Source organism: Myotis davidii, unplaced genomic scaffold, assembly GCF_000327345.1.
Source record: "Myotis davidii unplaced genomic scaffold, ASM32734v1 scaffold187, whole genome shotgun sequence".
Taxonomy (NCBI): Eukaryota; Metazoa; Chordata; class Mammalia; order Chiroptera; family Vespertilionidae; genus Myotis; species Myotis davidii.
Window position 1 is genome coordinate 5,334,435 of NW_006383018.1, and position 363 is coordinate 5,334,797.

At 59.0% G+C, this 363-nt stretch overlaps 1 protein-coding gene across 1 annotated transcript in view; it reads left to right on the forward strand.

Moving 5' to 3' along the window:
• Positions 1-363, forward strand: part of PEG10 (paternally expressed 10) — an 11,486-nt gene that overhangs the window by 1,178 nt on the left and 9,945 nt on the right.

A 363-nucleotide genomic window follows, 5' to 3' on the forward strand; every position in this document is an offset into this window, starting at 1 on the left:
GAGGGGCCCTCTTGAGTGTAAAGGGGAATATTTCGGTGGTGGCAGAGCGGGCTGCCTTGCCTAGTTGCGCTTGATTGAAGCGGCGGTGTAGTTGTAGTGATGGCGCGAATCCGCGTCCAGCAACAGTTTGTGGAAACTGTTGGTTTGCTTAGTATTGGGGAGGGATTGGATCTGGAGGGGATTGCTCTTGTTGCATGAAATGAATCTGGCTGTTGGAGACGGGTGGGAGGGGTGTCGGGAGGGGGGATCCTGGGAGAGGCTTGCAGCCAGTCTCAGACCTGCCCCGCCCATTCTAGCGCGCCTTCTCTGCAGTATCGGCTCCGAGCCGCTTAGCGCCTCCTAGCGCCTACTGCGAGCGCGCCT